The sequence below is a fragment of the Cydia fagiglandana genome, chromosome 8, assembly GCF_963556715.1.
Source record: "Cydia fagiglandana chromosome 8, ilCydFagi1.1, whole genome shotgun sequence".
Taxonomy (NCBI): Eukaryota; Metazoa; Arthropoda; class Insecta; order Lepidoptera; family Tortricidae; genus Cydia; species Cydia fagiglandana.
The window spans coordinates 11,470,499-11,494,922 of record NC_085939.1 but is presented as its reverse complement, the minus strand read 5'-3'; the positions used below and the strand labels follow the sequence as shown (position 1 = coordinate 11,494,922).

At 39.2% G+C, this 24,424-nt stretch overlaps 2 protein-coding genes and 1 long non-coding RNA gene across 3 annotated transcripts in view; 2 read left to right on the top strand and 1 right to left on the bottom strand.

Annotated features, from left to right (window-relative positions):
* Positions 1 to 24,424, top strand: part of LOC134666813 (CD151 antigen-like) — a 213,423-nt gene that overhangs the window by 23,367 nt on the left and 165,632 nt on the right. The window lies entirely within an intron of this gene.
* Positions 1 to 24,424, top strand: part of LOC134666760 (sorting nexin lst-4) — a 217,687-nt gene that overhangs the window by 44,479 nt on the left and 148,784 nt on the right. The gene's annotated exons all lie outside the window — the stretch shown is intronic.
* Positions 1 to 24,424, bottom strand: part of LOC134666856 (uncharacterized) — a 90,067-nt gene that overhangs the window by 39,606 nt on the left and 26,037 nt on the right. The gene's annotated exons all lie outside the window — the stretch shown is intronic.

Here is a 24,424-nt window from a genome sequence, read left to right as displayed (position 1 = left end):
ACAAACGCGGCATGCGTTTGATATTATGCAGTTCCGTAAGTACAATTTCTTCGGGGTCGCCGAATTGCCGTTCTAGCGCTTCCATAATTTCGTATGGATCCTGAACTGTGTACATGATCGATTTTACGGCCGTCCGGGCCTCGCCTTTAAGTGCGCGCCTAATTCTACTGACATTGTTAACGGCACTAAACATGGGCGACGTGTCCTCGAACTCCGCTCTAAACGATATCCATTCGGTTATATCGCCACCGAATGTGGGTAACTCTGGCGGCTTGTGATACATTGGCGCGTAGGTACCTTGCGGCACCTCTAAAAATCGCGGTGGCGGCTTGCTAACCCTATCGGTCGCGGCGCGCGGCGCGGTCTCTTTCGGCGGCGGGATTTTTACGTTTTCACTCGCGATTTCGCGCTGTAGCCTCGCTTGTTCTACCCAACTTCTAGTTCGTACCTCGGCCTCGGTCGCGATACTGCCGCCGTCAGACTGCGCCTTAGCTTGGGCAATCTGCAGCTTCGTTTTGGCGGTATCGGACTCTGCCTTGGCTACGAGTAGAGCGGCTTTACGAACTTCGAGCTCGGCTAAAAGCACGGTTAATTCACTATCGCGGTCCCTATTTGCCGATTCGCGGACAGACCTAACTGATTCGCGAACAGACGGCGCTCGCGGCGGCGGCGCAACAACGGGCGGCACTAAAGTATTCGACCTACTGCGAACTACCACTGTTTCATCATGATGCTCTTCTGAGTGTACCGACTCATTATCTCTCTCACCACTAGTTTTCCGGTTGTCGCTGGTGCCTTTGCTCCACGTATGGGTCTCGCCGGACGTAGTTTTGCCGGACGAGGGCGTGGGCGTGGGGACAGGCTGGTCCCGTCTGCGTGAGCGAAGTGATCTTCCGCTTTGTGACATCTTCTTCTTTCTTGATTTTTACGCACAAAACACAACACTTGACACACGCGGGGGGTCCCTAACTATATACAAATTTACCTGCCTAACGCCTATGCTCTGACGCTACAGAACGCAACGCCAGTGCCCCTAAGCGTGGATCCCTCGGTGCACTGAATCTCCCGCAATGGCTAAGTGCAGTGCCTAGAGCGTTCGAAAGCAGCGTGATGGTATCACCATGTGACACATGCAACTAAAGTTGCCAGGACGCGTGAGTGGAGGAAAACCTACAACACTGCACGGTCCGCCGGCAAGCCGGTAATGGTGGGTTATGGAAAGGTAGGTAGGTAAGGTCTGAGCCGAAGCGAACTTCGGAGGCTCAGCGCGTTCGTTTTTCTTTTTTCCTCTGAATCAAGTAAAGCTCTACTTAAAATTCAGCGCGTACGTGTTTCTTTCTTCATTCGGCAACGAAGGACCATAATGTCGAGCGTAGTTACTGTGGGGCTCGCAGATTCCGAAGTCAGGACACGTTCACGCAGGCTGGAACACGCTGGCTGGCTCGCTGGCTGCTGTTACCTCCGGTTACCGCACCATTACCGGGAATATGTAGGGTGTTTAATGAAAACACATTTGTAGGTTTAAAGAAAACTTTGGAGAGTGTTGGGAGGCTGGTGCCTCTGTTGATGCTTGTAGATGAGAATGAATGAGCTCCCAGGGTGGGCGCGTTTATATAGGCGCGCTCAGCGCACCCCCACCGTAGGTACTCTAGGCCACGCCTACTCAAGGCGTGGGTGTTACGTGCAGAGTAAGTATTTTCTTTATTGAGCCAATCACAGTACAGTAAATATAATCATGTTACAAAATTAGGGAAAAAGAGGATATATTTAATTGGGGAACAATAAAGACTTATTATCTAACACGTGACATAATAAAACGTAAAAAATAGCCAAGTTAGTTCAATAATTAATAATAAAAAATAAACACACAAAATAGATTAGTAACATATGGAACGCTTAAAACTAGACATGAATGATTAAAAACTAGCTATACACGACACACTTTGTGTTATCAAGCGGATTAAGTGCCGTACGCGGTACTCGATAACCTAACCCCTTAAGTGGCACTTAGCGTGCCTGGCTGTCCTGACGGAGCCGCTCGCTCCCCAAGGGCCGACCAATAGTTGCACACCGATCCGTATACCACCCCACCACGCATAACGGCCGTAAGTGACATTCGAAACCTCAATATATTATTTCCAATGTCACTTACGATGTAGGTACTGTGAGGCATTCATCGGAGAAAGAAACTAAATTCAATAAAACTGGTAAAAAATAATTAAATATTTAGGTATTTATATAACCAATATAAAGACTAATATTACAGAAATTTACGAACTTAAAAACTAGATTTAAAAATTAAGGATACTAATATAGACTAGAGTCGATAGTTACCCGGGTAAAAAAATTGACTGGTATAGGAGTAGTACTAAGAACGTTTCAATTTGTATAGCCTCTAACCTACCTTACATTAGATAACTTGTCTTATTTTGTGCAATAATAATTTATATACGTCTACAGTACTTATATATCTTTAATTTTATTGAATCCTTACATAAACAAAAACGACGAGCTTTAGAGCGTTATGAATCCTTACCGTCTTCTGCTCGTATATTTGTAATGGCTCCTCTACACGTTGGCCAAACGCTCCACCAATGCTTGGCCCATGAGTTGGCCGTGCCTTGGTCGGAACGCTACTACACGTGGCCACGTATTCGTCATTTTTAATTTAAAAAAACACAATAAGCATGAACATCCACCCTCGACCGCGTCCGAGCACGCACTGCCGATTGGGCCACGTGTAGATGCGTACCGCAATCGCTTGGCCAATCCCTTTGATGTGCGGCCGAAAAACCGACACCGCGGCCAACTCATCGCCATCCCGCGCGCCTAAAGCCAACCGACACCAATACCACATACTGGACCAATGACACCAACATATTGGACCAATAGGTTGGGCCAACGTGTAGAGGAGCCATAATAAAGACACAATTCTTACAAGATACCATGATTTAAACGTGCAATAAGAGGAGCACGTTGAACTGCTCTTAGGCGAAGATTCTTTTAAACTTATAATAGTTTTATAGTTCTACTTGTACCAACTGAACGATGGAATTTATTTTTCAGTTTTTGCCGATTGTTCTGGCCATTCCGGGCGATTAAATTAAAACTTAGCTGGCAGGGCTAACCGAGTTCCAACTTATGTTATTCATTTATGTTAGGGAAGCTAAAAATATTTAAATTATGTTAAATAATTACGAGCAGTGGCGGGTTGAAAACGGTTTTAACTTCCTAAAAAAATAAACGTTTACGTTAAACTCGTCAACTACATATTTCGTGATCTTAGTTAAAGTACTTAGGAGTGCAAACGTTGACATGTAAGATTGGAAGTCGGAAAGTGTGTCAAATTTAGCTTGCAAGATTTGACCCGTACAAACATAGTTACATACGCAAATTAAATAAAAACTTGTAAAAACAATCTTTATCACGGAGTTTTTACCAGTGTCAAATGAAGCTTGCATTGAATACATACAATGTCATACATAATTATGTAATGAAATGCAGTAGCGATAATATACATAATGTCATGCATCCTAATTTAAACCAGAGATTAATGAGTGGAAATAGATACCTACTGTGTATCACAAAACAGATAGGAACAGAAGTCAATCACATGTATGTACTTTACTTTTCATACCTACGCTTGGCGGTCGCTCTAGGGTTGCGAACTATGGTTTATGCACAAAAACGATTGTGATAGTGGCACTCGTATCTATCGTATCGTATCTCGTATCTAGTTGTTTGATTTATTGTTGAGGATGAAATGGGAAGAATGGAAATATAAATTAATAATAACACTTAATAACTAAAATAGGTATTTTAATTTTAATGTCATTGTTATATTACAAATTTGTCACAGAAAATATCTTGCGATGATTTCGAGATGGGCGAAATGCACGATTATTATATTTTAAAGTGTAATAAATTCGCATTCTCATGTACAATGTAATAAATTGGCATTCGCATTCTCTCTAAAACCACTGGTAGCTTAAAAAACGACAATTCACCGTTTAATGTTGAATTTAAACAACCGTCCACTGTACAGTTATAATAACTTTTTTTTTTGTTTCTCCATTATTGCACAAAAAAGTTCACAGACGCGTGTCTCAAGCGGATGGCACTCGCGCTCGCACTGGTCCCAACCGGTCCGAGATATCGTGTCCGTGAGCAGTGTCTATGTGTGCGTTGCTCGAGCGCGCTTTGTATGTAGATTGATTTCTGTACTTATATGTTTTGTGTGTGTATACTTTTTTATTACATTGAATCAATTGCCTCTTCCCCGTTTTACGGTATTTGTGAATTCAAGTCCATACACGTGATTTACTACCAACTAGCATGTGTATCGCAACATGCGCTAATCCGTGCGATTACGGTCCATTTCTCAAATGGTATTAGACTAATACACAGACAAAACATCCTCCAGACTGAGCATAGTCGCGCTACCCCCTCTGCCACGCATACGGTAATTTTACTCGAAGTCGGAAATGTCTTTGTGTTACGTCCGTGTCTTTGAACGGACCAATCACGGCACGGGACTTCGCTCACCTCGTCCCGCGCACCCCCGCATTTTTGGCATCATCGGTTGCATGAAACAATTGCTCTAAACTCGGTCTATATAGTCTAGATGATTCCTAGTCTATGGACTAATAGTATTAGTGTGTAGTCATGGAAATAAGCGAACAGCCAGAAACACAGGCATATTTAATTGATATAAAGATGTATATCATAGCGCCCTCGGTAACGCTACGTCTTACGTAGGCGAACAACGCGCGAACGCGGCGCGGCGCGGCGCGGCGAAAGCGGCCGCCGCCGCGCCGCGCCGCGCCGCGCCGCCTGACATTCGCGTGCAAATCGCGCCGCACCGCGTTCGCAACGAGATCGCTTACGCTGCGTCTTACGTAGGCGAACAACGCGCGAACGCGGCGCGGCGCGGCGCGGCGCGGCTAAATCAATCCTTTGATGCCCATAGAAGTGTCCTACGTAAGCGATCTCGTTGCGAACGCGGCGCGGCGCGATTTGCACGCGAATGTCGGGCGGCACGGCGCGGCGCGGCGCGGCGCGGCGCGGCGGCGGCGCGGCGAGACGCGGTACGGAAAAAACAAACCGTTGTTGCATATGGAAGTGTCCTAGGTGAGCGATTTTGACGCGATGGCGGCGCGGCGCGGCGGCGGCGCGGCGCGGCGCGGAACGGGCGCGATCAATCCATTTGATTTTTAGACGCGAATATGACGCGGCTAGAGGCGTGGCGTATATAGAATTACCGGCTATGATTTGATTAGTCGACTCCCGTTTGATTTCTTTATAGGTTTTCCTGTAATCTATAGGCACAAAACTAAAAAATATTCAAATTCGCGGAAATTGGCATAAAAGACTTAACTCCAGAAGCGTCTATGGCACTTACGACTATTCTGAGTTCGCTGTAATAAAGATTCGGCAAAGTAATTAATGTACTTAATTATTTATTTTTTTAAGCTAATTGCGAAGTCTACAGCTCACAGAAAAGAGCAACTACTTTCGTTTTTAACCGCCTTAAAAAAACGAGGTTCTCAGTTTGACCGGTATGTATTTATGTATGTATGTTTGTCCGTGATTTTGATGCGGTTTTCAGTGGGAATAAGAGTGCGAGTGCGAGTGCGAGTGAGAGAGAGTGGGTCCCTGTATTACGTGCGCGCAGCAAGATCAATCGATCGTCATAATGAGACAAAAATAAATAAAACGAAATAAAAAAGTAAAAATATAAATAAATCCATAAAAAAAAAAAAACATAAAAGCAAAATAACTTAATATTATTTCTTTAAAAAAACCGGCCAAGTGCGAGTCAGACTCGCGTTTCTAGGGTTCCGTATATAATTCCGACTCACGCTTGACTTAACATTTCTAATAGGTTTTCCTGTATGTCTATAGGTAAAGAACTGTTTTGTATATTTTTTTTTCAAAATTTTAGTCCCAGTAGTTTTGTAGATAAATGGTCATTTTTTGGCTATTTTCTTAAATAACTTCGAACCTATATATAAAAAAAACATGTCCATCTTTAGGTTACTAATGTACATATGTGTACCAAATTTCAACTTAATTGGTCCAGTCGTTTCCGAGAAAATAGGCTGTGACAGACGGACAGACAGACAGACGCACGAGTGATCCTATAAGGGTTCCGTTTTTTCCTTTTGAGGTATATTATAAATGCGAAAGTGTGTCCGTCTGTTACCTCTGTCTGTCTGTCTGTTACCTCTTCACGCTTAAACCGCTGAACCGATTTTCATGAAATTTGGTATAGAGATAGTTTGAGTCCCGGGGAAGGACATAGGGTAGTTTTAATCCCAGAAATCCCTCTTTAAGGGGGTGATAAAGGGGGTGGAAGTTTGTATGGGGAATCAACAACCGCTGAACCGATTCGGTTGAAATTTGGTATACAGATAGTTTGAGTCCCGGGGAAGGATATAGAATATTCTAGAACATCAGAAAGTATTCTGGAATGTTCCACAATGATCTAAAATGTTCTCAAATATTCGACAAGATTCCAGAATCTTCAGAAATGCTGTCGAATGCTGTCGAATACTCTCGAATGGTCTGGACTGTCCTAGAAATGTCTAGCCACCGAGACCCGAGACGGCTTCGAATATTCCACAACATTCGAAAGTGTTCTGGAATATTCCACAATGATCTAGAATGTTCTCGAATATTCGACAACATTTCAGAATGGTTTGAAATGCTGTGGAATGCTCTCGAATACTCGAATGTTCTAGAAATGTCCAGCCTCCGAGACCCGACACCTCACCAGGTACAAATTTTTGTAGGTAAGTAGGTATATATTTATTTAAACATTTGTGCACAAAATACAAATAAAATGTACAAATGGCGGACTTACTGCCTAAAGGCATTCTCTACCAGTCAACCATAGCCAACCATAACTTCAACTACTTCTACTTCTTCAACTTCAACTTCTCCTACTTCTTCAACTTCCCCAACTTCTTCAACTACTCCAACTTCTTTAGCTTCCTAACCTTCTTCGACTTCTGCAACTTAATCATCTTAGTCTGTAACACTTTAGGGTAGCCACCCAGTGTTATAAACGTCTGAATGTTATTATAGATAGATACGTTATAGGTTAGAAAAGTAGATGTTTGTTTGGTAAGAATTTGGTGGTTAATATACGTTCTACACGGGTATTAGAGTAGATAGGTCAAGGTCGGAGACCAGAAATGTTGTTTTTAATCTTCACATATACGCTTTTGGCTATATTTAGAGGATAAAACTTACCGGAATGGTAGGTCATCAATCATCTATAAATCGTCGCATTTAGCGCATCCATTGTTCGTTCCTGCATTGTGCTGGGACATAAATACCTTGTTTTCTTTGGAGTTTACACATTTCACAATTGAAATACATTTGTACATGGTTACACTACATATAAATAGCTTTGACTTGGTAATACGGGTTGAATCGGTGTTGTTATTGTCGTAATAAACATTGACGTACGTCAATGACAGTTGGTTTGTTGTCTGTGGTTTTGCACAGACAATCAGTCATACATAAAGAGTATTTATGAATAAACATTTAGTATGTGTTCTTTTATATTTTGCAATTCGTAGTTATAAATAATGTCCTTATTTTTAGCTTTCGAAATTAGTAATTCTTTTTATTTTTGGTGACTTCGGTTTTCTGTAAATTGAATCCGGTCAGTTGCGATGTCATTGAATGGGAGGTTTTCCATTCACCACTTTGTCTGTGGCTTTTGCCATTTCCAATTTCGCTTCATCATTACTATCTTTCGAGACAAGATGTAAGACGTAATTTGTACATCATGTCGGCAATTAATTCATGGGGTATGTATTTTATTTAAAGACTGTATTTCCTAAAACTCGGTTAAATTCGGTGTTCAATGTTTTAATCGTTGATATATTTTGTTCCAGCTTGGCCCAAAATATGATTAACCTAGCTTCCTATGCGCCGGTAATGGCGGCATAACCTTTTCACCTCTTTTAAACCAACTTGGTGAGTTGTCCCCACTTTCTAAATATACGGAAGGAAAGACGAAGTTGTTTATGGTCAATTGCAATTAGCTAATGTCGTGTTTTGGTGTGATTTTCCAGCAATCCCTTTACAAATATGAGGCATCATTTTGTTTCACCGCGTGCGCATACGTCGCCACGTCTGGTGTCTAATATAAGGGACTCGGCTTAGAAACCGGTAAGGATTTTTTAATCTCATTATTTCCGCAAGCTAAATCGCGCGTTGTCCCAATTAAATATAAATATAACTTTTTATAACATAACCTCTCTAAAACCTAGAACATTCTCTTTGTTTCTAGGGTCCTTTTGGCTAGGCCTGTCTTTTGGCTGGGCCTATCTCTTCCCTTGGCTCTTGGCCCTATGGCTTTTGGAAGATCTAGGGTGGTGTCGCACCATGCTAGTTGAGAAGCCGTCTTCTCCACTTAATTTTTGGACTCGAGGTGAAGTGTTTATTCGATAAAACTGTGAGTTAAAAACTTATATTTACATTAGTGACTGTGTTCCTTTGCTGGAAAGGATAAACAATATTTAAGTCTGAATTTCTTTTTAACGTGAACTTTCTACATGGTAAATTCTATTATTAATATGAAACCTGCAATTCCTATGTAGGATTTTGTGTGTATTACAGGCCCAAATAGGCCTGAGATGTACTTAAGTTAAATTTAATTAGTAATAGTTACGGTACGTAATTTAAATGTTAAGTCTCGAGGCCGCAGCAGGTCTTATTGTGATGTAAAGTGAATAAAAGTATTTAGTAAATAAATTTGTATTTTCATTTGGATATGTCATACGTTTGATGAGTATAGTATCCTGGCGTCCTACTTTAAATATTTGGATATCTATTCTCACTCCATAGTGGCAGAAACCACGACCCTATCTATGCTCGTAGTTAGCCGTAAGCATTTTTGAATTTTTAAGTAGGTAGATCTTGGGGGTTCTGGACCACTTACCCAGAGCTCACCCTCCCCTATTACAGTGGCGTGCCCAACGTATGGCCTATGGAGTATGACATTTCCAAGTGAAACATTTTAAAAATATTTTAGTATTAAGGTTTTTATATGTAAAGGGAATTGCAAATTGTTGTTTGAAAGTGTTGTTTGTGTTGGAGGTTAAACTTATAAATTTAACCAATTTATAAATAAAGCTATACTTTATACGCTAAATAATTAGCTATACTTAAAGAGATTTTCTCAATATTTTAAAATACTTTAAAAGGGTTAAAATCTAATAAAATTTTAACTTATCTTTAAAATATTATAACTCTATACTGACTTACTTCTGATATTACATATCAATCTTGAAAAATGGATTTCATAAAAGCGGGTTGTAAAATCACCCATTTACATAAAGACGAAATGTCACATGAATTAGCGATTCGCAGACTTCCGGTTAATCCCATCTCACGTAGATCCAGTCTGTGTCAAGCTTTGAAACAGACGGCAGATTTAGCCAAAAAGGGTAGTCTAAAGTTCCAGGACTTGGTAATAAGTAATGAAGCTTCCGAATTAGAACTCTGTCAGCATAAGGTAGAGGAGATAGAGTTAGAAGCAAAAGGAGAATTATCAGCAGCGGCGATCGACAGGCTATCCTCGCGTTGCAAATATCTATTGTGTCGTATTTCACGGTTGCCTCAGGAGACCGAAGCGGTACTTCTGTTGAAAACGTTAATTACTTCTTTATTGGATCGGTTGAATGAGCAAGGCTCTTCTGCGTCGTCTGGTTCGGATGATGACTTTCAATCTCCTAACGAATCTCGTATTGTTAGGGAGATTATTTACAAAACGGATAAGACTTTTAATATAAATTCTTTAAATTTGAAATTTAAAGGTGACACTTGTGTTCGTACTTTCCTGTCTCGCCTCGAAGAGTTGCGAGATGCTAGAAGAATTTCTGAAAGCCGAATATATAGAGGTTTTCCTGAGATTCTCGAAGGTCCTGCGTTGTCGTGGTTCCGGTCGCAACGTACGAAACTTACTACTTATAAAGAAGTCACCGCGGCTTTACAAGATGAATTTGATATACCTGATTTGGATCATCAGTTGTTACAGGAAATACGGGCTAGGACTCAAGCCAAGTCTGAAACTATTGTTTATTTCGTATCGACCATTCTAGGAATGTATGAGCGTCTTGCAAAAGAGGTTCCTGAACAAGAGAAGCTGGATACTATGATGAGAAACATTCGTCCGGAGTATTCCAAAGATTTAGCTTTACATGACATAGGATCGATTGAGCAGTTGAAGTCGTTGTGTAAACGCATAGAACTAGCTCAGGTTAAGGCTAAACAATTTCGTGAACCGGTTTTATCAAACCAGTCAAATAATTCTTCATCAGAACATCCACCAAAGAACGTTGAACCTAGGAATAGGTCCTTCCAGTCTCGTTTTCCTAATTCTTCCAGAAACTTTGTTGCTGCGGCAGCACAAAGCTCTTCTCAACTAAAATGTTTTAGATGTGGTAGGTCCAACCATAACACTAAAGAGTGCAAGAGCTCTAGAGATATCGTTTGCTTTAAATGTGGAGAAAAAGGGGTGAAAACTCCCGAATGTGTTAAATGTAACTCCAAGACAAAAAACTAAATAAGGTCTTTTCTGCTAATAATAAATGTCGATCTTCTGCTCCCTATCGCGCAGAAAAGACGATTTTCTTTAATCCTCCAAAGGGAGACAATAGGGTATATGCGCTATTGAATATACTTAACTTGAATTTCAAGGCATTGTTAGATTGTGGTGCCAGTGTTAGTTTCCTGGGCCACAACAGCCATTTAGTATTCGCCACAGGTGGGATTCCTATTCAAAAACATACGAAACCTGTTATGGTGAACGTAGCTGACGATCATCGAATCGTATCTACTGAATATATGGTTTTACCAGTAAATTATAAAGGTCAAGTTAAACTTATACACTTTAATATTCAACCGGAGATTGCCACTCCAATGGTACTTGGTTTGAACTTTTGGAGAGCCTATGGATTAGCTCCAGGTCTCATTACTGATATAGAAAAAACTGATTCTCATGATATTGCTAGTCTTGACGCTTTACCGTCAGAGACAGGACTTACTACTTATGACTCTTTATCTTCTGAACAAAAGTCTCGACTAGAGACTACTAAATCTCTTTTTGATCAAATTGATACTGATAAGGTTGGTTTGGGAAAGACTCACTTAATTGAACATGTTATAAATACCGGAGATACTCCTCCGATAAAACAAAAATATTATCGACTTAGTCCTTTTAAACAAGCTGCACTAGCTAAAGAAGTAGATCGTATGCTGAAAGAAGGAATTGTCGAACCTTCTCATTCCCCATGGAATTCTCCTGTCGTTATGGTGGAAAAACCTAACGGAGACTTAAGACTTTGTTTAGATAGTAGAAAAGTAAACGCAGTTTCAAAATCTGATGCGTATCCCGTACCACATGTTCAATACATACTGGATAATTTACGCGATGCGAAATTCCTTACCTCTCTTGATTTGAGTGCGGCATATCATCAGATTCCTCTTAGTGAAGACTCCAAGGAGAAAACTAGTTTTACTGTACCAGGAAAAGGGTTATTCCACTATAATAGAATGTGTTTTGGTTTGGTAGGCGCTTCTGCGACTATGCAACGTCTCATGGATAACCTCTTTACTTCACATTTTGATCACAAAGTCTTCTGTTATATTGATGACATAATTATTTGTACTTCCGATTTCGATGAACACATAAGATTACTTAAAGCGGTTTTTGAAAAATTAAAATCAGCAAATTTAACTATTAATATGAAAAAGTCATCCTTCTGTAGGAGTGAACTGAAATATCTAGGATATTTAGTTGATAGATACGGTCTGCGAACCGATCCATCTAAAATTGATGTAATTTTAAATTTTCCTACGCCTAAAGATGCTAAGGATATTAAACGTTTTCTTGGAATGTGCGGTTGGTACCGTCGTTTCATTAATAATTTCGCAAAGATAGCTCGTCCCTTATCTCGCTTAACGAGTAAGAAAGTAAAATTTGAATGGACAAATGAAGTTAACGATTCTTTTAACATACTTAAATCTGCCTTAGTTTCTTCTCCTATTCTTAAATGCCCTAACTTTAATGAAAGCTTCTATATACATACGGATGCATCTTCTTACGCCGTAGGCGCGGTCTTGACTCAGTCTTATAATGGGATCGATCATCCGATCGCATACTGCAGCCGTACACTTAACCAACCAGAGACGAACTATTCGGCTACTGAGCGCGAACTCTTAGCTGTGATTTATGGTCTCGAGCAATTTCGTGCATATGTAGAAGGGAGAAAATGCTATATTATAACTGATCATGCATCTTTAAAATGGTTCCAAAACTTGAAAAACCCTACTGGACGATTAAATCGATGGGCGTGTAGATTAAGTCAATTTAACTTTGAAATTATTCATCGGAAGGGCAAAGAACATGTCATACCTGACTGTCTTTCTCGTATTCATGTCAGTTCTATAAATTCTGTTACTACTCAAGACCCTTGGTATCTTGATATATATAAAAAGGTATCTGAAAAACCTTCTCTCTTTCCCAACTTTAAAATTGAAAATGATAAACTTTTCCGTTACTCTAAGAATAAGTATCGTCTGACAGCTCAATTTGACTGGAAGCTGGTACTCCCTTATGAGCACCGAAATGAAATCTTAAATAAGTATCATGATGATCCTACTGCCGGTCATTTTGGCGTGGCTAAAACCCATTCCAAAATAGCGGACTTATATTATTGGCCTACGTTGTTTCAAGACGTGAAAGAATACGTCGATTCTTGTGAAATTTGTAAAACTTATAAACCTGTTAATTTAGCTCGTCCTGGCTTGATGGGTAATCCCCGACGTATATCGTCACCAGGCGAAGCCATATCTTGTGATATTCTTGGTCCCTTTCCTCCGTCTTATTTGAGAAATCAGTATCTTTTTGTATGTGCTGATTATTTCAGTAAGTATGTGACTTTGTTTCCACTACGCAACATAACTGCAAAAGCTATAGTTAAGTGTATGGAAAAAGGGATATTTCTTATACATGGGGTTCCTAAATATATATTCTGCGACAATGGTGTTCAATTTACTTCAAAAGACTTTCGAGACTTAATGTCCAAATATAATGTCCCTCATATTTTCTATAACCCTAGATATCATCCTCAGACGAATCAAACGGAACGAGTGAACCGTGAACTTGTAAGAACTATTGCTTCATACGTGCGTTCTGATCACCGTAACTGGGATAAGAACATATCGGAAATACAATGTGCATTAAATACAGCTCGTCACGAAGTAACTAAAGATACACCGTATTTTCTAACACATGGTCGTCAGATGATTCTAGATGGTTCTCTTTATAATAGTGAAGGTCCTATAGATCAAAACGCGCTCGAATTAGATACCAGCGGTGCTTTTTCTGAAAAACTTAAAGAGCTTAAAACTATATTTCAAAAAGTGCGTAACTCGTTGATCGCCTCCCATGAACGTAATGCTAGGTATTACAACATGAGGAAGCGTCACGTAGAACTAGAAGAAGGGCAAATCGTTTATAAAAGATGTTTCCCATTGTCAAATGCAGCAAAACATTTCTCAGCTAAATTAGCGCCCCGTTATGACAAGTGTGTTATTCATAAAAAATTAAGTCCTCTTGTATACTCTTTAAAATCCTTAGAAGGAAAACTTCTAGGTAACTTTCATATAAAAGATATTGTACGTCCTGGTGAAGCCGAGCCGTCTTCGTAGCGGTACTCGTCTTTTCACTTGTTGGCTCAATACTTAAATTTGAAATATCCTATATGATACTAAATACTGAACTTACCTACTGAACTGAATGCAGCCTGACGCAAGCTTGTTTTCATCAGACCGGGTAATTGTTCCATGTATTTGATTCTATATATATTGGTACCGGATGCATACGGACCAATCTTAATCTTTGATATGTCCTTATAAAGACATAAAACAGTAAATAATCTGAATAAACTACAGAAACTTACTTTACTTATAAACCCTTAAGTGGGACTACTCTATAAAACATTATTAAATCGTGAAACGAGACTACGTTCTCAATAAACTCTGTACTATGACCAAACTTTTGTTTGTCGATTTAGGAATTGTGTATTGGCTAGATGATGCAGCTCTTTACTTAGTTCCACCTTTGTCGGTGATAGGCAATTTCTTTAATAAAGGGAAAGTTTTTTTTCTCGGGTTGCCGTCTTTGACATCCTCTTCTAGATTTAGGTAAGTATTCACTAGTAATAAGTAGATCCGGTTCAAAATTAGTTGTTAGATTTCCTTGGTTGAATTGGCCATTCACCAAGTCATAGGTATAATTTTTGTCATAAGGTGTTTTCTTTACAGATTATCTGTGTTCTCGTGGTTAAGTTTGGTAGGTTAAGGTGTAACTTCATATTAGACGTATAAATTAAAAAAAAAAAATTTTTTTTTCCAAAAAAAAAAAATTTTTTTTTAACCCAACTAAAGATGAACTGTAACACTTTAGGGTAGCCACCCAGTGTTATAAACGTCTGAATGTTATTATAGATAGATACGTTATAGGTTAGAAAAGTAGATGTTTGTTTGGTAAGAATTTGGTGGTTAATATACGTTCTACACGGGTATTAGAGTAGATAGGTCAAGGTCGGAGACCAGAAATGTTGTTTTTAATCTTCACATATACGCTTTTGGCTATATTTAGAGGATAAAACTTACCGGAATGGTAGGTCATCAATCATCTATAAATCGTCGCATTTAGCGCATCCATTGTTCGTTCCTGCATTGTGCTGGGACATAAATACCTTGTTTTCTTTGGAGTTTACACATTTCACAATTGAAATACATTTGTACATGGTTACACTACATATAAATAGCTTTGACTTGGTAATACGGGTTGAATCGGTGTTGTTATTGTCGTAATAAACATTGACGTACGTCAATGACAGTTGGTTTGTTGTCTGTGGTTTTGCACAGACAATCAGTCATACATAAAGAGTATTTATGAATAAACATTTAGTATGTGTTCTTTTATATTTTGCAATTCGTAGTTATAAATAATGTCCTTATTTTTAGCTTTCGAAATTAGTAATTCTTTTTATTTTTGGTGACTTCGGTTTTCTGTAAATTGAATCCGGTCAGTTGCGATGTCATTGAATGGGAGGTTTTCCATTCACCACTTTGTCTGTGGCTTTTGCCATTTCCAATTTCGCTTCATCATTACTATCTTTCGAGACAAGATGTAAGACGTAATTTGTACATCATGTCGGCAATTAATTCATGGGGTATGTATTTTATTTAAAGACTGTATTTCCTAAAACTCGGTTAAATTCGGTGTTCAATGTTTTAATCGTTGATATATTTTGTTCCAGCTTGGCCCAAAATATGATTAACCTAGCTTCCTATGCGCCGGTAATGGCGGCATAACCTTTTCACCTCTTTTAAACCAACTTGGTGAGTTGTCCCCACTTTCTAAATATACGGAAGGAAAGACGAAGTTGTTTATGGTCAATTGCAATTAGCTAATGTCGTGTTTTGGTGTGATTTTCCAGCAATCCCTTTACAAATATGAGGCATCATTTTGTTTCACCGCGTGCGCATACGTCGCCACGTCTGGTGTCTAATATAAGGGACTCGGCTTAGAAACCGGTAAGGATTTTTTAATCTCATTATTTCCGCAAGCTAAATCGCGCGTTGTCCCAATTAAATATAAATATAACTTTTTATAACATAACCTCTCTAAAACCTAGAACATTCTCTTTGTTTCTAGGGTCCTTTTGGCTAGGCCTGTCTTTTGGCTGGGCCTATCTCTTCCCTTGGCTCTTGGCCCTATGGCTTTTGGAAGATCTAGGGTGGTGTCGCACCATGCTAGTTGAGAAGCCGTCTTCTCCACTTAATTTTTGGACTCGAGGTGAAGTGTTTATTCGATAAAACTGTGAGTTAAAAACTTATATTTACATTAGTGACTGTGTTCCTTTGCTGGAAAGGATAAACAATATTTAAGTCTGAATTTCTTTTTAACGTGAACTTTCTACATGGTAAATTCTATTATTAATATGAAACCTGCAATTCCTATGTAGGATTTTGTGTGTATTACAGGCCCAAATAGGCCTGAGATGTACTTAAGTTAAATTTAATTAGTAATAGTTACGGTACGTAATTTAAATGTTAAGTCTCGAGGCCGCAGCAGGTCTTATTGTGATGTAAAGTGAATAAAAGTATTTAGTAAATAAATTTGTATTTTCATTTGGATATGTCATACGTTTGATGAGTATAGTATCCTGGCGTCCTACTTTAAATATTTGGATATCTATTCTCACTCCATAGTGGCAGAAACCACGACCCTATCTATGCTCGTAGTTAGCCGTAAGCATTTTTGAATTTTTAAGTAGGTAGATCTTGGGGGTTCTGGACCACTTACCCAGAGCTCACCCTCCCCTATTACAAGTCAACTTCAACTTCTCCAACCTATTTAACTTCTTCAACTGCGCCAGCGTATTCAACTTCTTCAACTTCATTAGCTTCTTTAATTTCTCCATCTTTCAAATTCTTCTAATCTCCCACTTCTTTTATCTTCCTAAACTTCTTCAATTTATCTAACTTCTTCAACTACAAATTCTCTATTTCAACTTCTTCAACTTCTCCTACTTCTTAAACTGCAAATTCTCCAATCTTTTCAACTTCTTCAACTTTACCTTCTCCGACTTCTTCAACTTCTCCAACTACTTCAACTTCTCCTACTTCTTCAACTGCAACTTCTCCAATATTTTCAACTATAACATTACCTTCTCCAACTTGTACTACTTAAAGATAGCTGCTGCTGGCGCAGCGCTTGTCGCAGGGCGTCGTCAACCACTGTCACCCGGGCGCCTCTGTCGATCGTTTAATCGAATCTATTTCTGCGGGCGAGTTTGACCGCGACTCGACGCTTGTAGTTTTATTAGGGAATAGTTTAGACTGTACTAAGCGAGATATCTTAAAATTATCCGCTACGCTGTCGGCGATTGACCGGGGAGAGGTTGCTAAAATAATTATCTGTGCGCTCCCTTATAGAATGTCGAGCAAGGTCAATAAGAGGGTATTTCATTACAATTCTTTATTGTATAACCTTTCCTTGTACAGTAGTACGATTTCGTATTTTGATACGAATAAATTTATAGAAGATTTTGTTATGCCCCATAAGAGGACCTACCTACCGAGAAGATGTCTTGTAGAGTGTGCTAACCTGTTAGCATATAATATTGAAGACCCCGTCGTGGCTAGCACGGCGTCTAATAGCCTTAAGTCGCGTAGTATTTTACGCCTTGGTAGCGTAGGGTTTGAGATGGAGCCGCCTGGTGATTTGAATTTAAACTAATCGCTACGACAACGTGTGCACCAGCCGGCTCCGTTCATATTGATCACTGTGATGCTAGTATGTTTGGTAAAACCAATTTTTTGAACTTAGTTCATCAAAATATCCAAGGATTTACCTGTAAGGAACACGAAATTGATTTGTTTATACAGTACTCGAATATTGACATTCTCTGTATAACTGAGCACTGGCTTAAAGGTCATGAATTTATGTTTAATTTCAATAATCATAGTATAGTAAGTTCATTTTTTAGGAGATCTTGCAATCGCGGCGGGTCATTGATAATGGTAAAACATAATTTAAAAAGTAAGGAGCGTAAAGACATTGTTGACATGTCTGTGGAACGCCTTATAGAACTTTCTTGTGTTGAATTGGAACAATTTATAATTATATGCGTGTACAGGCCCCCATCGGCAGACTATAACTTATTCGAATCGGTCATAGATGAAGTACTTAGTAGTGTTTTTGGAAGTCATAAAAATATAATTGTATGTGGTGATTTCAATATTAATTTGCTAGAAAATTCGCCATTATGTGGAAGGTTACTAAATACTTTTAAATCCTTCAATTTAGTCAATTTATTTTGTGAACCCACTCGAGTCACAGCAACCAGTGCTACATGTATAGATAACATCTTTAGTAATAATGACGCGATTAGTAAATCTGTTATTAACAACCTAAGTTCTGACCACTGTGGACTAAAAGCTTCTTTCAGCGGGAAAACTGAAGAAATTCCTCAAGACACTTTGTGCAGGCCGATTTCCGAAAGTCGCCTAGGTTTATTCAATCGTAATATTACTAAACAATTATGTTGTCTTTCATGTACCCAGGAAAACCCTGACTGTTTGAGTTCCGAGTTGTTTAATTGTATTAAAAAGGAATTTGATGCCTGTTTCATTCAGAAAAAGGTGCAAGGCAAGGCTAAGACTAAATTTAGCGACTGGGCTACACCGGATATTCACGAGAAAAGACGCCGGCTCTACGACTTATATGATTTAAAGGCAATTGATAAAAGACCGGAATTTCTGGAGTACGTCAAAAATTATTCTAAATCTTTTAAAATGTTGTGTGTCGCCGCTAAAGCCGATTATTTGTCGAAAAAGATCCTAAATTCCAGCGATAAAGTCAAAACTGTATGGCAAGTTATCAGTAATGAAACTGGAAAACGTAAACTGAAGGATCCGCACTACAACCTACGAATTGCTGACACTTTAGTAAGTTCCGACCGTGAAGTGGCAGATCATTTTGAGCGGTTTTTCTCGAATATCCCGGTAGAAACAACAAGATCCCTTAATTCATCGCCAGACGTCGCTGAAGAAATTTTGAAGACAAATGTGGCAGAATGTACAGAAATCTTCAAATTTTCGTATGTCTCATCGAATATAGTTCTTAAGACTTTTAGGTCTTTAAATTTAAAGAAAACAGAAGATCTTTGGGGCCTGTCTGTCAAAGTATTAGATTCCATCATTGAGTCAATTACACCATACTTAGCTGAGATTTTCAACAGATGCATTGATGCTGGAATTTTTCCAGATATTATGAAACATAGCAAAATTATCCCTCTGTTTAAATCAGGAACGAGAACAGATCCCACGAACTTTAGACCGATTTCAATACTACCGGCATTAAGCAAAGTGTTCGAGAAACTTATTCTGAATCAACTATTGTCACATTTCAACAGAAACAAACTGCTTGATAGCAATCAATTTGGTTTCACCAAAGGTCGATCGACTACTGACGCCGGTGCGGTACTTCTAAAACACATCTTTGATGCTTGGGAAAAAGCTCAAGATGCTGTTGGAATTTTCTGTGATCTGTCAAAGGCATTTGATTGCGTTGATCACGAAAATTTAAAGAGAAAATTAAGCCGCTATGGTATAAAAGCTAGTGCCCTAGACCTGGTCTCATCGTACCTTTCGTATAGAACTCAGCGAGTAGTTATTAATGGAACTCAATCGGCGGGGTCCCCGGTAGCCCTCGGAGTGCCTCAAGGTTCAATTCTTGGTCCCTTCCTGTTTTTGGTATACATTAATGACTTACCAAAAGTTGTGCAAGATAGACATGATATAGTGTTATTTGCAGATGACACTTCCCTTATATTTAAAGTGGACAGAAAGGAAAATAGCTTCGAGAGCATTAATGACGCGCTATCTACCATTGTAAACTGGTTTACGGCAAACAATTTGCTTTTGAACGCCAAGAAAACCAAATGCATCAAGTTTACGCTACCTAACGTCAAGCAGGTAAATAACAGCAAGATTAAAATAAAAGGTGATACGCTGGAATTTGAGGACCGAACTGTTTTCCTGGGAGTCACTCTAGACTCCAAACTGCAATGGCATGCACATATAGGCACTCTAGCCGGAAAACTTAGTTCAGCAGCCTATGCAGTGAGGAGAATCAAACAGCTGACAAACGTAGAGACGGCCAGGCTGGTATACTTTAGTTACTTCCATAGTGTTATGTCTTATGGAATTCTGTTGTGGGGAAAAGCGGCAGATATTCAGACAATATTTGTGCTGCAAAAACGAGCTGTACGTTCCATCTATGGACTGGGCGCTCGAGTATCCCTAAGAGAGAAATTCAAAGAAGTTAACGTTCTTACCGTTGCATCTCAATACATACTAGAGAATATTATGTATGTTCGGAAAAACATCCACGAATTCAAGGTTAACAGTGATATCCATAACTATAACACTAGAAACAAACATAAACTTGCTGTGCCCGCCCACCGCCTCCGTAAGGTTAGTACGTCTTTCGTCGGGAACTGTACACGTTTTTATAACAAAGTCCCCACTGATGTAGCGAATTTACCACTTCACAAATTTAAGTCGCACATTAAGCACTCCTTGTTACGTAAGGCGTACTACACTGTAAATGATTTTATAAACGATAGAGATGCTTTTAAGCCGGTAGCTTGATTTCATTAGTATAATAAGAATTAAATAAATATTGTTTTTTTTTTTTACATTGTGAATTAAATATGCTAGTGTCCAGTAGAATTGACACATGAGACAATGATGTTCTCGCTTGATTATATTGTTTAATTTAATTTTACTTTTGGACACTTGGAGACCTTATACATCTCTAAGTACATATTTATTTATTTGATTATTATTTTTGATTGTACATACTTACCTATATTTTTAATGTTTCTGACACTTAGAGACCTTTACATCTCTAAGTCAACTTAGGCTAGTAATTATGTGAAGCTATATTACTGTCTTTTTATGTAACATATGAGCACAAAATGCCGTGTCTTACAGCTACATGTTATTACTATTTTAATATTAATATAGGCCGGTAGCTTGAACATGTCATGCTCGCTTAAAAGTCTTTGCTTACGGTGGCGTTGTTGATCGGGTCGCCACTTTCCCGAATGAAGGTTGAGGGAGGCGATGGCTGAGATACGCGTCATACTCGTGAACGGGTGCTGTTTGTGGAGACTGGTCTGTTAAGCCAACACGAGCTATTATACTTAGTAACTTTTATTAATTAATTACAGTGAGACGCCTCATTCTGTTCTCGTATGTTTCTTTTCTTTTAATGAATGTATTAATTATACAGGATATTGACTCTTGGAGACCCTATACATCTCTAAGGATAACTTGATAAACTATATAATCTTATAGTTCTGACACCTAGAGACATTTACACCTCTAAATATTATAGATTTTTTTTGTGTGTGTTTTTTTATCTGTATTTTGTATGTAATTCGACATTAAGAGACCATATACATCTCTTAGTAATTGTAATACGTTAGATTGAATTGTTAGTTTTATTTTATAAAATTGTTGATGTTATTATTTTTGCTTTTATGTAAATTCAATGTTGACGTGTAAAAGTGCCCTTGTGGCCTATTTGCTGAATAAATGTTGATGTTGATGATGTTGATGTAAACTTCTCCTACTTCTTCAACTTCAACTTCTCTAACTTTAACTTCTCCTATTTCAACTTCAACTTCTCCAACCTTTTCAAATTCTCTAACTTCAACTTCTCCTACTTCTTCAACTTCTACTTCTTCAACTTCTACTTCTTCAACCGTTTCAACTTCTTCAATTTTAACTTCTACTTCTTCCACTTCTCCTACTTCTTCAACTTCACCTTCTCCAACCAGTTCATCTTCTTGAACTTCTACTTCTCTAACTTCAACTTCTCCTACTTCTTAAACTTCAACCCCTCCTACCTTTTCAACTTCTTCAACTTCTACTTCTCTAACTTCAACTTCTCCTACTTCTTCAACTGCAACTTCTCCTATTTCTTCAACCTTTTTAACTTCTTCAACTTTAACTTCTACTTCTTCAACTTCATTAACTTCTACTTCTTCAACCTTTTCAACTTCTTCTTCTCCTACTTCTTCAACTTCGACTTCTCCAACTTCTTTAACTTCAACTTCTTCAACTTTAACTTCTCCCACTTCTTCAACTTCAACATCTCCTACTTCTTCAATTTCAACTTCTTCAACCTTTTCAACTTCAAGTTCTCCAACCTTTTCAACTTCTTCAACTTCTCCAACCTTTTCAACCTCTTCAAATTCAACTTGAACTTCTCCAACTCGAACTTCTTCAACTTTTTCAACTTCTCCAACTTCTTCAACTTCTCCAACTTTAAATTGTCCAACTTCAACTTCTCCAACTCGAACTTTTCCAAACTTTTCAACTTCGTCAACTTTAACTTCTATTTCTTCAACTTTTGCACCTTCTTCAAATTCTCCAACTTTTTAAACTTCTCCTCTTCTTCCTCGCGTTATCCCGGCATTTCGCCACGGCTCATGAGAGCCTGGGGTCCGCTTGACAACTAATCGTCAATGATTTGACGTAGGCACTAGTTTTTACGAAAGCGACTGCCATCTGACTTTTCAACCCAGAGGGTAAACTAGGCCTTATTGGGATTAGTCCGGTTTCCTCACGATGTTTTCCTTCACCGAAAAGCGACTGGTAAATATCAAATGATATTTCGTACATAAGTTCAGAAAAACTCATTGGTACGAGCCGGGGTTTGAACCCGCGACCTCCAGATTGCAAGTCGCACGCTCTCACCGCTAGGCCACCAACGCTTCCAACTTTTTAAACTTCTCCAACTTTTTCAACTTCTCCAACTTTTTCAACTTCCTCAATTTCTCCAACTTATTTATCTTCCTACTTCTTCAACTATGTTACGTTACAAGATTTTGAGAAACGGGCCCCAGGTCACTAAAAACAGACTGTATACAGCGGCCAAACAAATTTCTTTTGCATAAAGGATGCCTCACGCTAGACCGGAACGGGGCCGGGCCGGAGCGTCCGGCGCTTCATTTTCTATGATACGCACCACGTGATCTCCGATCAGCCATCATCCAAAATGACGTGTCGGACGCCACGGCCCGGGCACGGCCCGGTCTAGCGTGAGTCATCCTTAAGTCTTCTTGTATCGCCGTAGTCTGGTAATGTGCGGATAGAATCCAGAGCGCTTGTAGATTCGTAGTTCGAATTATACCCGATAAATTGTGTTTTATTTTATCGGGTGCATGCAAGCAAAGCCGGGCGCAAAAGCTAACAATATGTATGTATGTGAAATGTATTAAAAATCCCTTTCAATTGATATACAACACGTCATCATTACTTATTTGTATTTTTAGACAGACAGACAACGGACAGGTGAAGCTAAATAAAAACTTGTAAAATATAGTAAAATTTAAAAAAAATACGAAATTTAAGTGTAAAAAAATACAAAAAGTTATATCCCAGTATACAATTACTGGGGATCGAACCCAGACCCTCGAGCAAACAAAAAAAGCGAATGTTTACAAATTGCTATTTGGCGCAATTTGTAACATGTACAGTTTACAATTGGATGTACAATTTTGACCAGTTTTTTGGGTTATTATATATTAAAATAGCCTCTGCATCACAAAAACAATTAAATCATTAGCACGGCCGAATATTTTACAAAACTAGGTAAGTAACTACCTTTACAGACATGTTTCCTATACAGAAACAAGTAATAAAGGCCCCAGTACACAATGGGCCATCGCCGGCCACTCCAAGGGACGCAGCCATGCGGTAGAATGAGATAGCAATATCACTTGCTCCCTCTAACGCATAAATGCGTCCCTTGGAGTAGCCGGCGATGGCCCATTGTGTACTGGGGCCTTAATATGAGCTCACTGCAAACAATGTTGACATACCTATCTCTTATTGCTTTTAGTTTCAATATTATGTGGAATGGAGTCGAAAGAAGTGGGATTCTTCCAACTAGCCGAGAAGTGCATAATTAGCGAAGAGAAGATGTCGAAGTCAGGCCGGGGTCGTTTTCACCCGCCGCCCGCGGCTGACAGCGGCCCGCCGCCCGCGGCGTCTGAATGGTATGTTCGGGAATGCTCGGGAGTGGTCGTTTTCGCCCGCCGCGTGCGGCGTCCCCCCGAAAAAGACCACTCCCGAGCATTCCCGAACATACCATTCAGAAGCCGCGGGCGGCGGGTGAAAACGACCCCGGCCTCAGATACCGTACCAGGCCCCCACCCGCCCCCCCCAAGAAGAACCTCTGAATCAAGGTTCTTGAGTTCGCACTAAGTTATTCTGGTTGCGGCAGAAATTCACCACCGCTCAACAAAACGAGGTCCATACAGACTCACTAAATCAGGTATGAACGATTTCCTATACTTTCTTGTTTAACTTACATACCTACAGTGTCTATATAGAGATAGACCAAGAAAATTCTGCAGCTATTTTGATGATAATTCTAGGTACAGTTCAAATTTTGGGCATCACCATCTATTTATTTCAATAAATAAATAAATATCAATAGATGGTCAAGCAAATCTTGTCAGTAGAAAAAGGCGGCAAGTTTAAAAATTGTAGGCGCGAAGGGTTATCGTCCTGTAGAAAATTTGAATTTCGCGCCTTTTTCTACTGACAAGATTTGCTTGACCAAGTTATATATTATTTTATAGACATAGGTACGTAACGTAAAATGTAAAAAATGTTGTAGTATCTGAACGTGTTTACATTGACACTTGTAATGGCGGCTTTGTCATTATTTCAAATCAAAATCTATCCGTGCTTTGTGGAGCTTGGTGTATTTGTTTAAAATTATGCATACCTACCTAAT